This window comes from Myotis yumanensis, unplaced genomic scaffold (genome assembly GCF_028538775.1).
Source record: "Myotis yumanensis isolate MYYU_CA2020_CCGP unplaced genomic scaffold, mMyoYum1.0.hap1 SCAF_16, whole genome shotgun sequence".
NCBI classification, from domain to species: Eukaryota; Metazoa; Chordata; class Mammalia; order Chiroptera; family Vespertilionidae; genus Myotis; species Myotis yumanensis.
In genome coordinates, this window is record NW_027223767.1 from 1304119 (window position 1) to 1320268 (window position 16150).

Genomic DNA, 16150 nt, shown 5'->3' on the forward strand with positions numbered 1-16150 from the left:
ACTTGCTCATTCATTGTAAACCAGATCCCAATAATCCGAATGTCACTAAAATGAAACAAATCAGTATCCTGTTTCCTACATTAGATGTAATGACATATCCTATTCTTTCCCCACGTGGTGAAAAAGGCTGGGGAACAGATATTGCATTAAGACTTAGAGACAACAGTGTAATCGACAATAATACTAGGCAAAATGTAAGGACACGAGTCACACAAATGCAGTATTATGGATTTCATCTCTCTGTCTGGGACACGTTCAATCCTATTCTAAATGCAGGAAAATTAACTCAACAGTATATCGTCAATTCATATTCAAAAATGGAAGCCAATTGGATAAATTTCATTAAAGCAAACCAATCTAAGTTGAGAGTTGAAAAATATAGTGGTTTGATGGATTATCTCACATCTAGATCTGAAAATGACAATGTGCCGATTGGTAAAATGATAATACTTCCAACATCTTTTGAGGGTAGTTCCAGAAATATGCAGCAGCGATATCAGGATGCTATGGCAATTGTAATGAAATATGGCAAGTCTGATTTATTCATAATCATGATGTGCAACCCAAAATGGTCACATATTACAAACAATTTACAATGCTGGCAAAAAGTTGAAAACAGACCTGACTTGGTAGCCAGGGTTTTTAATATTAAGCTGAATGCTCTTTTAAATGATATCTGTAAATTCTATTTATTTGGCAAAGTAATAGCTAAAATTCATGTCATTGAATTTTAGAAACGCTGACTGCCTCACGCTCCCATATTATTGATATTAGATAGTGAATCCAAATTACAAACAGATGATGACATTGACTGTATAGTTAAGGCAGAAATTCCAGATGAAGACCAGTGTCCTTGACTTTTTCAAATTGTAAAATCAAATATGGTACATGGACCATGTGGAATACAAAATCCAAATAGTCCATGTATGAAAAATGGAAAATGTTCAAAGGGATATCAGAAAGAATTTCAAATGCAACCATTGGAAATATTGATGGATATCCCAAATACAAACAAAGATCTGGTAGCACCATGTCTATTGGAAATAAAGTTGTGATAACACTTGGATTGTCCCTTATAACCCGTATTTGTGCCTTAAGTATAACTGTCATATAAACACTGAAGTCTGTGCATTGGTTAAAAGTGTCAAATATTTATTTAAATACGTCTATAAAGGGCACGATTGTGCAAATATTCAAATTTCTGAAAAAAATATTATCCATCATGACGAAGTATAGGACTTCATTGACTCCAGGTATGTGAGCGCTCCTGAGGCTGTGTGGAGACTGTTTGCAATGCGAATGCATGACCAATCTCATGCAATCACAAGATTAGCTATTCATTTACCAAATGATCAGAATTTGTATTTTCATGCCGATGATTTTGCTGAAGTTATAGATAGGGCTAAAGGCATTACTCGACTTGATGGCTTGGTTCTTATTGAATAGAGAAGATTCCAATGCACGTTATTATTATTATTATTGGGAGATTCCACAGCATTATGTGTTTAATAATTCTTCGTGGAGAAAATGCCAAAAGGGCAGGAATAAAGTATTGGGTAGACTGTTCACTGTGAGCTTTAGAGAACCAGAACGATATTATCTTAGACTTCTGCTTCTGCATGTAAAAGGTGCGGTAAGTTTTGCTGATCTGTGAACTGTAGGAGGTGTAATTTATGATACTTTTCATGAAGCTGCTAAACATCGAGGATTATTAATCGACGACACTATCTGGAAAGATACGCTTGACAATGCAATCATCCTTAATATGCCCAAACAACTATGGCGACTCTTTGCATATATATGCGTGTTTGGATGTCCTTCTGATGCAGACAAATTATGGGATGAGAATAAATCTCATTTTATTGAAGATTTTTGTTGGAAATTACACTGAAGTGAAGGTGCCTGTGTGAACTGTGAAACGAAATTCAAGAAGTATTCACATTGCCTGGGATGAAATGTTCGCATTTCCAACTCCCAGACTATCCTTTATTAATGAATGCAAATGCATGTCATGAATCATATGAGCGACAACAGGCAGAGGTTTTGATAAATTCTCTGAATGATGAACAGTTGGCAGCCTTTCAGACTATAACTTCCACCATTGAATATCAAGCTGTACACCCCAAATGCTTTTTCTTGGATGGTCCAGGTGGTAGTGGAAAAACATATCTGTATAAGTTTTAATACATTATATTAGAGGTCATGATGGTACTGTTTTACCCACAGCGTCAACAGGAATTGCTGCAAATTTACTCCTTGGTGGAAGAACCTTTCATTCCCAATATAAATGACCAATTCCACTAAATGAAACTTCAATTTCTAGACTCGATATAAAGAGTGAAGTTGCTAATACCATTGAAAAGGACCAACTTCTCATTATTGATGAATGCACCATGGCATCCAGTCATGCTATAAACACCATAGACAGATTACTAAGAGAAATTATGAATTTGAATGTTGCATTTGGTGGGGAAGTTCTCCTTCTCAGAGGGGATTTTCGACCCTGTCTCAGTGTTGTGCCACATGCTATGCGATCGGCCATAGTACAGACAAGTTTAAAGTACTGTAGTGTTTGGGGATGTTTCAGAAAGTTGTCTCTTAAAACAAATATGAGATCAGAGGATTCTGCTTATAGTGAATGGTTAGTAAAACTTGGAGATGGTAAACTTGATAGCAGTTTTCATTTAGGAATGGATATTATTGAAATCCCCTGTGAAATGATTTGTAATGGATCTATTATTGAAGCTACCTTTGGAAATAGTATATCTATAGATAATATTAAAAATATATCCAAACGTGCAAATCTTTGTCCAAAAAATGAGCACGTTCATAAATTAAATGAAGAAATTTTGGATATACTCGATGGAGATTTTCATACCTATTTGAGTAATAATTCCATCTATTCAACAGATGATGCCGAAAAGGAAAATTTTCCCATCGAATTTCTTTTTCTTTTTTTAAAAAATATATTTTATTGATTTTTTACAGAGAGGAAGGGAGAGAGATAGAGAGTTAGAAACATCGGTGAGAGAGAAACATCGATCAGCGGCCTCCTGCACATCTCCCACTGGGGATGTGCCCGCAACCAAGGTACATGCCCTTGACCGGAATCGAACCTGGGACCCTTCAGTCCACAGGCCGACGCCCTATCCACTGAGCCAAACCGGCTTCGGCAGAATTTCTTAATAGTATTACTCCTTCGGGAATGCCATGTCATAAATTAAAATTGAAAGTATGTGCATCATCATGCTACTGAGAAATCTTAATAGTAAATGGGGTCTTTGTATTGGTACTAGATTTATTATCAAAAGATTGCGACCTAACATAATTGAGGCTGAAGTATTAACAGGATCTGCGGAAGGAGAGGTTGTTCTGATTCCAAGAATTGATTTGTCCCCGTCTGACACTGGCCTCCCATTTAAATTCATTCGAAGACGGTTTCCCATGATGCCAGCATTTGCAATGACAATTAATAAATCATAAGGACAAACTCTAGACAGAGTAGGAATATTCCTACCTGAACCCGTTTTCGCACATGGTCAGTTATATGTTGCTTTCTCTTGAGTTCGAAGAGCCTGTGATGTTAAAGTTAAAGTTGTAAATACTTCATCACAAGGGAAATTAGTCAAGCACTCTGAAAGTGTTTTCACTCTTAATGTGGTGTACAGGGAGATATTAGAATAAGTTTAATCAATTTATCAGTCATTGTTTTTATCAATGTTGTTTTTATATCATGTTTTTGTTGTTTTTATATCATGTCTTTGTTGTTGTTATATCATGTTGTTATTAGTATTTTAGTGTCTATTTTGTTCATATTCTAATTTTCCTCTTCCCTTTTCCTAATCAATGTTTCTTTTTTTCACTACTCAATTTTTTCCTTTTCCTTTTCTCTTTACTTTTTCATCTGCTTTCTCACCTTTTTTCCCTTTCTTATTTTAGGTCTATCTGCTTTCTCCTCTATTTTCCTTTGAAATTTATTTTATTTTATTTTCTTCCTCCTTTAATTTTAAACTGTTTCCCTTCCCCTGTTCCCCTCTTTATTCTTATTTTCTTTATTTCAATTCTGCACCTACATACTCCTCCCCTCCCCTTTTATTTATTTTTTTGTTTTGTTGTTTGTGCTTTTCTGTTTGTTCGTTTTGTTTTCTCCTCATATTTTTCCTATCATTCTTGCTCTCTGTTTCTAATTCTCTCTTCCCAGGTGGTTGTTTTGTGTGGTGCTGTAGGGATCTTGTGTATTTTGTGTGTGTGTTTTGTTGTGTTTATTTTGTTCTGTTTGGTCAGCACTTCCACAACAGCTTGCATGACATGATCGAGGGTGAACCACATAGTCAGCCAGCCTGAGAGAAGGCTCCATCCACAAATAGAAAAATAACACTCATGACCCAATTACAACAGGAGAACTCAAAAAACTCAAACAAGGGGCTTTCCTAGAGCACCCACTCAGGAGAGCTAAGAGACTGCACCATTGGGCTCCACTAAACACCTGCTACATAAGACTACCTGACAAAGCCTGGGAGGTGTAGCAGTTTGATCTAATACATAAAAACAAAAAAAAGGGGGACAGCAAAAATGGGGAGACAAAGAAATAACCCCCAAATGAAAGAAAAGGAGGAATTGCCAGAAAAGGAACTAAATTAAATAGAGGCAAGCAATCTGTAAGATAAATAATTCAAAGTAGCCTTAGCTGATTTGGCTTAGTGGATAGAGCATCAGCCTACAGACTGAAGGGTCCCAGGTTCGATTCCGGTCAAGGGCACATGCCCAGGTTGCAGGCTCTATCCACAGTAGGGGGCGTGCAGAAGGCAGTCAATCAATGATTCCCTCTCATCATTGATGTTTCTATCTCTCCATTCCTATCCGAAGTCAATAAAAATATATATTTTTAAAAGAATTCAAAGTAATGGTAATAAGTGTGCTCAAAAAAGTCTGTGAGAACTACAAGCAACTTGAGCTATACCAACATGAAAAGAGGTTGAAACAATATATAAGAATCAATTGGAAATAAGGAATGACATAGCTGAAATAAAGAACACCTGCAAAGGATTCAAGAGTAGACTAGAAGAAGCTGAGGACTGAATTAGCCATTTAGAAGACAAGATAGAAAAAAACACCCATGCGTTCCACTGTTTGTGTCTGTCTCCAAAGGGTGGGGCTGCAAAAGGAAAAATAATTTAAAAGCAGTAGGAAAGTCTATGGGAGATTTGGGACAACATGAAACATAATATTTGCATCATAGGGATTCCAGAAGGAGAAGAATATGAGAAAGGAATAGAGAACTTGTTTGAAGAAATAATGGCAGAAAATTTCTCTAACCAGGTGAAGGAAAAAGTCAGACAAGTCCAGGAAACACAGAGAGTCCCAATAAAGATGATCCCAAAAGACCCACACATAAACACATCATAATTAAAACGGCAAACATTAAAGGCAAAGAAAGATTCTTAAAGGCTTCAAGAGAGAGACGGAAAGTTAACCAACAAGGGTGTCAGCTGATTTACCAATAGAAACAATTCAGGTGAGAAGGGAGTGGCATGAAGTATACAAAGTAATGAAAACCAAGGAACTGAAACCAAGACAACTCTATCCAGCAAGGCTATCATTCAAAATAGATGGTGAAATAAAGAGTTTCCCAGACCAAAAAAAAAAAAAAAAAAAGAGTTTAAAATGATGAAGCCAGCACTGTAAGAAATGTTATAGGGACTGCTATAAGAAGAAGAAATAGAAACAGAAGAATGGCAACAAATAAGTACCTATTGTATATAATAAAAGCCTAATATGCTAAGTGTCGGTTTTCTGGTCAGCCATTCAACCAATCAAAGAGTAATCTCTCTATATAAAACCCTAATATGCAAATAGATCGAATGGCGGAACAACTGAACAAACAACCGGTCGCTATGACGTGCACTGACCACCAGGGGATGCGCGCAGAACATGGCAGGTGTTGGCAGCAGGTGGTAGAGCGCGGAACATGGCGGGCATTGGCCATGGTGGGATGGTGGAGCAGGTGAGCAGAGGTGCCAGACCAAGGCGGGGAGCTGGTTGCTGTCATAGGGGTGAACCTCTGGTGGTTACTGAAAGTTCTCTGCTCCCGTGCACCATGGTCCCACTAGGTGCTCGCACCTGCTGCCGGTGCTGGCCCCACTTGCACCCACTGCCAGCGCCCAGCACCAGCCCTGATCGCTCAGCACCGTCAGCAGGTATGAGAGTTGGCTGCTGGCCCCAATTGCCCCTGAGGGCTTCTCCATCCCCCCTGCTCCTGAGGGGTGATTGGGGCAGCAGCTGCCATTCGCACCCGCTGACAGCACCAGCCCCGTTCACACCACTGCTGGCGCCGGTCCCAATTGCTCCGCGCCGTCAGCAGGTGCAGGTGGGGCCAGCACCATCAGTGCGTGGGAGCAGTGACGGCAGGAGCGGGGCTGTGGCAAACAGGGGACTGGGGGCCATGGCAGGAGGGGCCAGGCAGGGATGCAGAGGATGGGCCGAGACCCACTCCTGTGCCCACTGCAGCCTTGTGGCCCACAGTTCCTTTCAAGGTGCACGAATTCGTGCACTGGGTCCCTAGTCAATAATAACCTTGAATGTAAATAGCTTAAATACTCCAATCAAAAGACATAGGGTAGCTGAATGGATAAGAAAACATGACCCATATATATGCTGTGTACAAGAGATCCACCTCAGAACAAAGGACTCACACAGAATGAAAATGAAGGGATTAAAAAAATATTCCAGGCAAATGGATATGAAAAAAAAAAAGCTGGGGTAGCAATACTCATATCTGACAAAGTAGACTTCAAAGTGAATGCCATAACAAGAGATAATGAAGGTTGCTTCATAATACTAAAGGGATCAACACAACAAGATGCTATAACTCTGGTAAACATATATGCACCTGATACAGGAGTATCCAAATATATAAAAAACTTCTAAGGATTTTAAGGGAGAGATGGACAACAATAAATCATAGTGGGGACCTTAACACCCCACTGGATAGATCTTTCAGACAAAAAATTAACAAGGAAATAGCGATCTTAAATGATATACTAGATCAGATGAAATTAATTGACATTTCAGAACATTTCACCCCAAAGCTACAAATATACATTCTTCTCAAGTGCACATGAGACATTCTCAAAGATAGATCACATATTAGGACACAAACTAAGTCTCTACAAGTTCAAGAAGACTGAATTCATATCAAGCATCTTCTCAGATCACAGTGGCATGAAATTAGAAATCAACTACAGTAAAAACACTCAAAAACATTCAAACACCTGGAGGCTAAATAGCGTGTTATTAAACAATGAATGGGTTACCAAAGAGGTCAGGGAAGAAATTAAAAACTTCCTGTGAACAAATGAAAATGAACACACAACAACCCAAAACCTCTGAGACACAGTAAAAGCAGTCCTGAGAGGGAAGTTCATAGCACAATAGGCCTGTGTAAAAAATAATTAGAAAGAGAAGAACAAGAAAAGACCAGAGTAAGTAGGAGGAAGGAAATAATAAAGACTAGAGTGGAAATAAATGAAATAGAGACTAAAGGAAGATACAAAAGATCAATAAAACAAAGAGGTGGTCCTTTGAAAAGATAAAAAATAGTTCGATGAACCTTTAATCAGGCTCATTAAGAAACAAAGGGAGAGAACCCAAATAAACAAAGTTAGAAACAAAAGAGGTGAAGTAACAACTGACCCCACAGAAATACAAAGGATTGTAAGAAAATGAACAACTATATTCCAACAAGCTGGACAACCTGGGTGAAATGGACATATTCATAGAAAAATACAAGCTTCCAAATCTCAATCAGGAAGAATCAGAAAACCTGAATAGACTGATAACTACTGATGAAATTGAAGCAGTAATAAAAAAATTCCCAGCAAACAGACACCCTAATTTGGACAGCTTCACAGGGGAGTTTTACCAAACATTCAAAGAAGAATTAACACCTATACTCCTCAAACTATTTCAAAAAAAATCCCAGAGGCAGGAACACTTCCAAGCTCTTTATATAAGGCCAGCATTATCCTAATTCCAAAACCATATAAAGACACTACTAAGAAAGAGAATTACAGGCCAATATCCCTGATGAACACAGATGCTAGAATCTTCAAGGGAACAGTGCTCCTAAGCAACACACTAGATCAGATGGAATTAATAGCCATTTTCAGAACATTTCACCCCAAAGCTACAGAATATACATTCTTCTGAAGTACACATGGGACATTTTCAAAAATAGACCCCGTATTAGGACACAAGCTAATTAAAATATGAGAAAATCAGATCCAGCAATGTATTAAAAAGATCATACATCATGACCAACTGGGATTTATTCTGGGGATGCAAGGCTGGTACAATATTCACAAATCAATAAATGTGATGCATCACATAAACAAATTGGAAGATAATAATCACATGATCACATCAATTGGTGCAGAAAAAAGCATTTGACAAAATCCAACACTTTTTTTAAAAAATAAAAACTCTCAGCACACTGGGAATAGAGGGATCACACCTCAAAATGATAAAGGCCATGTGTGACAAACCTACAGCCAACATGATACTCAATGGGCAAAAACTAAAACCATTTCTCCTAAGAACAGGAGCAAGACAGGGATGCCCTCTTTCACCACTCTTGTTCAACATCGTTCTGAAAGTTCCAGACACAGTGATCAGACAAGAAGAAAAACTAAAAGGCATCCAAATTGGAAAGGAGGAAGTCAACTTTAATTTTTTCAAAGATGACATGATATTGTATCTAGAAAACCTTAAAGACTCCACACACAAAAACTACTAGATTTAATAAATGAATTTGGCAATGGAGCAGGATACAAAATCAACACCCCAAAATCGATGGCTCTTTTATACACCAATAATGAATTTGCAGAAAGAGAAACTAAAAAAAAAAAAATCCCATTTACCATTGCAACAAAAATTAAGATACTTAGGAATAGACTTAACCAAGGAGGTAAAAGACCTGTACTCGGAAAACTAGAGGGCGTTGAAAAAAGGGATAGAGGAAGATATAAATAAGTGGAAGAATATACCGTGTTCATGGATTGGTAGAACCAACATCATTAAAATGTCCATAACTGCCAAGGCAATCTATAGATTCAATGCAATCTCTACTAAAATACCAGCAGCTTATTTCACAGACCTAGAACAAACACTCCAAAAATTTATATGGATCTAAAGAAGAACCAGAATAGCTGCAGCAATCTTGAGAAAGAAGAAAAAAGTTGGAGGACTCACAATTACCAGATTTCAAGTTATACTACAAAGCCACTGTAATCAAAACAGCCTGGTACTGGCACAAAAATAGGCATATTGATCAATGGACCAAATTAGAGAACCTAGAAATTGACCCAAGCCATCATGCTCAATTATTATTTGACAAAGGAGGCAAAAGCATACAATGGAGTCAAGACAATCTCTTCAATAAATGGTGTTGGGAAAATTGGACATACATGCAAAAAAAATGAAACTAGACCAACTTACACCATACACAAGAATAAACTCAAAATGGATGAACGACTTAAATGTAAGTCGGGAAACCATAAAAATCCTAGAAGATACCATAAACAGCAAAATCTCAGACATCTCTCGTAGCAATATGTTTACTGAAACATCGCGTAGGGCAAAGGAAACTAAGGAGAAAATAAACAAATAGGACTACATCAAAATAAAAAGCTTCTGCACAGCAAAAGAAACCACCAACAAAATGAAATGGAGCCCACTGTATGGGAGAATATATTTGGCAATGACACATCTGATAAAGGGTTAATATCCAAAATATATAAAGAACTCATACAACTTAACAAAAGGAAGACAAACAAGCCATTTAAAAAATGGGCAAAGGACCTAAATAGACACTTCTCCAAAGTGGACATACAGATGGCCAAGAGACATATGAAAAAATGCTCAAAGTCACTGATCATCAGAGAGATGCAAATTAAAACAAAAAATTAGATATAATCTCACACCTGTCAGAATGGCTACCATCAACAAATCAGCAAATGGCAAATATTGGCGAGGATGTGGAGAAAAGGGAACCCTCGTGCACTGCTGGGGGGAATGCAGACTGGTGCAGCCACTGTGGAAAACAGTATGGAGTTTCCTCAAAAAATTAAATATGGAACTGCCATTTGACCCAGTAATCCCACTTCTATGTGTATATCCTAAGAAACCCAAAACACCAATCAGAAAGAATGTATGCACCTCTGTGTTCATAGCAGCACAATTTACAATAGCTAAGATCTGGAAACAGACCAAGTGCCCATCAGTAGATGAGTGGATAAAACAGCTGTGGTACATTTACACCATGGGATACTATGCAGCAGTAAAAAAGAAGGATCTCTTACCCTTTGAGACAGGATGGAGGGGCCTGGAGAGTATCATGCTAAGAGAAATAAGCCAGTCAGGGAAAGACAAGTATCACATGATTTCACTCACATGTGGAATCTAATAAACAAAATAAACTGATGAACAAAATAGATCCAGAGACATAGAAGCATGGAACAGACTGATGAATTTCAGAGGGATGGTGGAGGTGAGGGGGAGAGGGTGATTAACCGGGGAACTTATATGCATATATGAATAGCCCATGGGCACAGACAATAGTGTGGTAAAGGCTTGGGAGGGGCAGGTGTGGGGTGGAGGGTGTCAATGGGAAAAAAAACAAAGGGGCATTTGTAATACTTTCAACAATAAAGATAAAATTTTTATAAAGAAAATACTTTAAACAATTTTATGCCAAAAAATTGGACAGTCTGGAAAAAATTGATAAAATCTTAGAAATATACAATCTTCCAATACTGAATCAAGAAGAAACAGCAAATCAGAACAGATCAATTACTATAAATGAAATCAAATTAATAATTAATACACTCCTAACCAATAAAAGTCCTGCACCAGATGGCTTCACAAATGAATTATACCAAACATTAAAAAAAGAATTAACACCTAGGCCCTGTCTGGTGTGGCTCAGTTGGTTGGAACATCCTCCTGTACACCGAAAGGCTGCGAGTTCGATTCCTGGTCAGGGTGCATACCTAGGTTGTGGGTTTGAACCTTGGTCAGGGTGCGTACAAGAGACAACTGATTGATGTTTCTCTCTCACATGGATGTTTCTCCCCCTGCTCCCTCTCTCGCCTTTTTTCCCTCTCTCCCTCTATCCCTATCTCCCTTTCCCCCACCCTTCCTCTCTCCCTTCAATTCTCTCTGAAAATCAATAAAAATTAATAAAAAAGAAATCAGTTGCATTTTTGTTGTTGTTGCTAATCCTCACCTGAGTATATTTTCCCATCAATTTTTAGAGAGAGTAGAATGGAGGGGGAGAGACAGAGAGAGAGAAACATTGATGTGAGAAAGACATGTTGATTGGTTGCCTTCTGCATGTCCCCAAACCAGGACTGGAGATCGAGCCTGCAACTGAGGTATGTGCCCTTGGCTGGAGTTGAAACTGCGCCCTTCAGTCTGGGTGCTGATGCTATAGTCACTGAGCCAAACCAGCTAGGACTCAGTTGCATTTTTTACACCAACTAGAGGCCCGGTGCATGAATTTGTGCATGGGTGGGGTCCCTCAGGGTGGCCTGGGGGGATTGGGCTGAAACCCACAGTCCAACACCGCCTGCTGCTCCTGCCTGCTGCTAGGGACGAAATCGGCTGCGGTGCACAAGGCCGCGGTGCCCAAGGCCAATTTCCAGGAGGCTGGCAGAGCTGTCGGGATGGTGCCGGTGGCACTGGGTCTTCAGTGCCTGGCCCGTTCTCCAGAGATTGGACCTGCAGGACTACAGAGGGAGGGAGTGGCTGCTGCCCAGCTAGTGAGCCACCAGAACGGGTCGGTGAGCTGAGCGGCACTCCCACTGGGGGGAGTGCACTGACCATGAGGGGGCAGCTCCTGCACTGAGCGTCTGCCCCCTGGTGGTCAGTGCATGTCATAGTGACCGGTCATTCAGTTGTCTATATATATATATATATATATATATATATATATATATACTAGAGGCCCGGTGCACAAAAATTTCTCAATAGCATGATGATTGCACCCACTTTCAATTTTAATTTATGACATGGCATTCCCGAAGGAGTAATACTATTAAGAAATTCAACGGGAAAATTTTCCTTTTCAGCATCATCTGTGGAATCAATGGAATCATCACTCAAATATGTGTGAAAATCTCCATCGAGTATATCCAAATTTTCTTCATTTAATTTTTGAACATGCTCATTTTGGGGGCAAATAATTGCACGTTTAGATATATTTTTAATATTATCTATAACAGTGGTTCTCAACCTTGGCTGCACATTAGAATCACCTGGGAATCTTTTTAAAATCCTGATTCCTGGGCCTCATCCTCTGGAAATTATTTCTTTGTTATGGGGTGGGGCCGCAACATTAGTAACAAAGAAACAGAATTAAAACTTTATTGTGGGGAGCTGCTACAGTGTTTTGGACAGGTTCAAGCCTTGGACTGATGAGAGGGCACAGTCCTCTCATTGCCACGTGCAAGTCCCAGCTTGGAGGGCAGGGCCCTCCCAGCACAATTATAGCCAACAGCTGTAGTTGTAAGCTTGAACCTATGGTCCGAACATGTGGCCCCATGTGCCTGAGTGATGTGGGCTTGATAGAGTTCAGGTGCATGTAGTTGAGTAGGATTGAAACCCAGGAGAATGTTGTAAACATCTTGGTCACACCCTTACTTTGCCTCATGGCATCTGCTATAAAATAAAGGCATGGCTGTGGGCGTGGTCGCTGTCTCTCAGAGAAGCAGTGTCCCACCGAGACCCCACTCAGGTTCACCCCTGGCCGTGCTGGCGTGCAGCACACTTTAGAAAGATCTGCCTCTACGCTCCCATGGCGGGTTCCTGCCTCAAACCCCACCCTTACAGGAAACAGCTCTGGGAAACAGCTTGGGGGAGGGCGCAGCTGTTGCCAAGACAACCCCTGCAGGACTGACTTCCTCCCACTTGGTCACAGCGGTTCTTCTGGATGTGATGAACACCACCCATGGTTTTTATATGAGTAGATATCTCCAACTATCAGATGAGAAATTAAGAAAACAATCCCATTTACAATTGCATTTTTAAAAATACCTATGAATAAATTTAACCAAGGAGATAAAAGACCTGTACTCAAGAAAATATAAGATACTGAAGAAGATACATATAAATGGAAGCTTATACTGTGCTCATGGGTAGGAAGAATTAACATATTTAAATGTCCATACAACCCAAAGCAATCTATGGATTCAATACAATCCCTATCAAAATACCATGATAGTTGTCACAGAACTAGAACAAAAAATTTAAAATTTATATGGAACCACAAGAGCCCTCCAAAAGCATGGTACCACTGGTATAAAAACAGATCAGAGGGACAGGATAGAGCCCAGAAATAAATCCACACCTCTATAGTCAATTAAGCTATGACAAAGGAGGCAGGAATATATAATGAGGTAAAGACAGTCTATTCAATAAATGGCTCTGGGAATACTAGATAGGTACATGCAAAAAGTGAAACTAGACCACTTTCTTACACCATATACAAGAATAAACTCAAATGGATTAAAGACTTAAATATAAGACTCAAAACCATAAAATTCCTGGGAGAAAACATAAGTAGTAAATTCTTTGGCATTTCTCTTAATAGCATTTTTTTGGGATATGTCTTCTCAGGCAAAAGAAACATAAGAAAAAATAAACAAATGGGACTACATCAAACTAAAAAGCTTTTGCACAGTAAATGAAACCATCAACAAAATTAAAAGGCAACCCACTGAATGCCAATGATACATCTGATAAGATGTTAATATCCAAAAATACATAAAGAATTTATACAACTCAACACCAAAAAAAATAATCCAATTAAAAAATAGGCAAAGGATCAGAACAGACACTTCTCCAAAGAGGACATACAGATGGCCAAGAGACACATAAAAAGATGCTTAATGTCACCAATGATCAGAGAAATTAAAATTAAAACAACATTGAGCCCTGGCCAGGTGGCCCAGGTGTTTGGAGCGTCGTCCCGTACATCAATAGTTTGCTGGTGTGGTTCCCTGTTAGGGCACATATGGGAGGCAACTGATCAATGTCTCTCAATCTCTCTCTCTCTCTACCCCCTTCCTCTTTCCCTAAAATCAACCAAAAACCATATCCTCAGATGAGGATTAAAAAGAAAAAAAATACACTGACATATCACCTCACACCAGTCAGAATGGCTATCAGCATTAAATCAAGAAACAAGTGTTGACAAGATAGTGGAGAAAAGGGAATCCTTCATATACAAGTGAGATCATATATTTGTCTTTGTCTGACTTATTTCACTGAGCATAATGCCCTCCAGGTCCATCCATGCTGTTGCCAATGGTAAGATATCATTCTTTTTTAAGGCTGAGTAATATTTCATTGTATATATGAAGCACAACTTTTTCATCCACTTGTCTATTTTCTTCAGATAAACACCCCAGAATTTGAATTGCTGGGTCATAAGGTAGTTCTATTTTTAATTTTCCACGTTGTTTTCTGCAGTGGCTACACCAATTTGTAATTTCACATACAATGCATAAGAGTCCCTTTCTCTTGTCTTTTTTTTTTAATTGACTTCATAGAGGAAGAGAGAGAGAGAGAGAGACATCAATGTGAGAGAGAATCATAGACTGGCTGCCTCCTACATGACCCACACTGGGGATTGAGCCTGCAACCCGGGCATGTGCCCTGACAGGAACCGAACAGTGACCTCCTGCTTCATAGGTCTATGCTCCAGTGGGCCATGCCGACTGGAGAGAGTCCCTTTTCTCATGTGAAAAATGGCTTTGGGTTATTCCATTGGGTCCCTAGAATGCCTCAAAGATTTGTTCTCTCTCTCTCGCTCGCTCTCTCTAATAAATTTTAAACAAATTAGGCATATTTGGTATACTAAAATTATATGGGAAGCTTTGTCAAATGAAGAAATAATTTATTGCCCTAGCCCTGTGGTCGGCAAACTGTGGCTCGCGAGCCACATGCGGCTCTTTGGCCCCTTGATTGTGGCTCTTCCACAAAATACCACATGCGGGTGCCCACGTACAGTGCGATTGAAACTTCATGGCCCATGCGCAGAAGTCGGTATTTTGTGGAAGAGCCACACTCAAGGGGCCAAAGAGCTGCATGTGGCTCGCGAGCCGCAGTTTGCTGACCACCGCCCTAGCCAATTTGGCTCAGTGGAGAGAGCATGGGCCTGCTGACTGAAGGGTCCTGGGTTCAATCCAGTCAGGGCACTTGCCCAGGTTGCAGGCTCAATCCCCAGTGTGGGGCGTGCAGGAGGCAGCTGATCAATGCTTCTCTGTCATCATTGATGTTTCTATCTCTCTCTCCCTCTCCCTTCCTCTCTGAAATCAATAAAAATGTGTTTTTAAAAAAGAAATAATTTATTGTATCTGCTTGCATAAATTCTTATTACTAAATGAATGTTCTAAAGACTATAATCTCCAAGAGCATACAATGCCCTGTATAGTTATCCCACTTGCTATCTTAACGGTTATGTTAGAGATAAAAGCAAACCTCTTTTCAAGGGTGTTGTCGTCAGGTCTCAGTCGTGCCACCCAATGTGCTGGTCACTCACAGCAGTGCACACGGCTCCCTTCACGCTGCTCAGGCCCGTGCTTCCAGCAGGATGGCGTGCCTGTTGAGGTGCCTCTCCGAGCAGCAGGTATTGTTAGAGATTTGGTTTTGCTAAAATCTTGGGGAAAAAAACATTGTGATGATCAGCTTGAGCTCAAATGGATGAAGCCCTACCAGGTTCTTTTAATAACCCATCCCTTTGATAAATCGATCCAGTTCTTTGTGTGTGTTAATCCTCACTTGAGGATATCTCTTCCATTGATTTTTAGAGAGAGAGAGAGACAGAGAGAGACAGACAGACAGAGAGAGAGAGAGGGAGAGAGAAGAGAGTGGAGGAGATAGAGAGAGACATCGATGTGAGAAACATCAATTGGTTGCCTACTGCACGTGCCCCGACCGGGCCAGGGATGGAGCCTGCAAGCAAGGTACGTGACCTTGTCCATGGAATCGAACCCGCAACCCTTCAGTCCACAGGCCGACGTTCTAACCATTAAGCTTCACCAGCCAGGGGCTGATCCAGTTCTTAAGAACTCCCAGGATGTTCTCATCA

At 39.8% G+C, this 16150-nt stretch overlaps 1 long non-coding RNA gene across 1 annotated transcript; it reads right to left on the reverse strand.

Moving 5' to 3' along the window:
* Positions 1–1078: 1078 nt before the first annotated feature.
* Positions 1079–15713, reverse strand: LOC138994268 (uncharacterized). The gene is made up of 3 exons (XR_011468410.1): positions 15541–15713; positions 3518–3575; positions 1079–2169 (listed from the first exon to the last, which is right to left on the reverse strand). It is a non-coding gene; the product is annotated as an uncharacterized lncRNA (long non-coding RNA).
* Positions 15714–16150: the final 437 nt, after the last annotated feature.